The sequence below is a fragment of the Myotis davidii genome, unplaced genomic scaffold (genome assembly GCF_000327345.1).
Source record: "Myotis davidii unplaced genomic scaffold, ASM32734v1 scaffold2283, whole genome shotgun sequence".
NCBI lineage: Eukaryota > Metazoa > Chordata > Mammalia > Chiroptera > Vespertilionidae > Myotis > Myotis davidii.
Window position 1 is genome coordinate 16,999 of NW_006294352.1, and position 882 is coordinate 17,880.

Here is an 882-nt window from a genome sequence, read left to right on the forward strand (position 1 = left end):
AACCGTTGCTCAGCTGCCTCCTGCACGCCCCCTACTGGGGACCGAGCCTGCAACCCCGCATGTGCCCTGACTGGGAATCGAACCGTGACCTCCTGGTTCCCAGGTCGACGCTCAACCGCGGAGCCCCGCTGGCCGGGCAGGACTGCGGGTTCTGAGTGTGCGCTGTGCCCGTGCGGCCTGGCAGCGTCCATATTTGCTGGAGAAAGACCAGCTGGGCAGACTCGGAACGGCTGCCTCTCTCTCTCTCTTTTTTAAACTCCGTAAAGGAAATAAACTGGAAACATAAACACGCTCTCTCCACCGCGACTGACACGCGGCCGGTCGGCTTCCTGGAGCCGGGCTGGTTTTCCTTTCCCGGGCCCCGTAAGGGTCCTGCTATTTTATGTTTAAAGAAACGGTTACCCCTCCATCATTGTGTTTATTTTCCACGGACGGCGGAGAGACCTCCTGGCAAGAGCTGTTGGCCATCGATTCCCAGGCCCACGGGAATTCAGAGACACATTCCATGCCACGCATTCATGACTTGCGTTTCGTCCAGGAATTTAAATTTAAAACAAAAAAAAAGCCACTAGAAAAAAAGTGACTGAGCCCTGGCCGGTGTGGCTCAGTGGATAGAGCGTCGGCCTGCGGACTGCAAGGTCCCGGGTTCGATTCCCAGTCAAGGGCACAGGCCCGGGTTGTGGGCTCCATCCCCAGTAGGGGGCGTGCAGGAGGCGGCCGGTCCATGATTCTCTCTCTCATCATGGATGGTTCTCTGTCTCTCTCCCTTCCTCTCTGAAATCAATAAACATATATATTTTTAAAAAGACAATGAAGCTCATATATTTGTAAAATCAATACCTAAGTTATCCTTCTGGAGTTCAGGGTTATCGCAAATGCTGG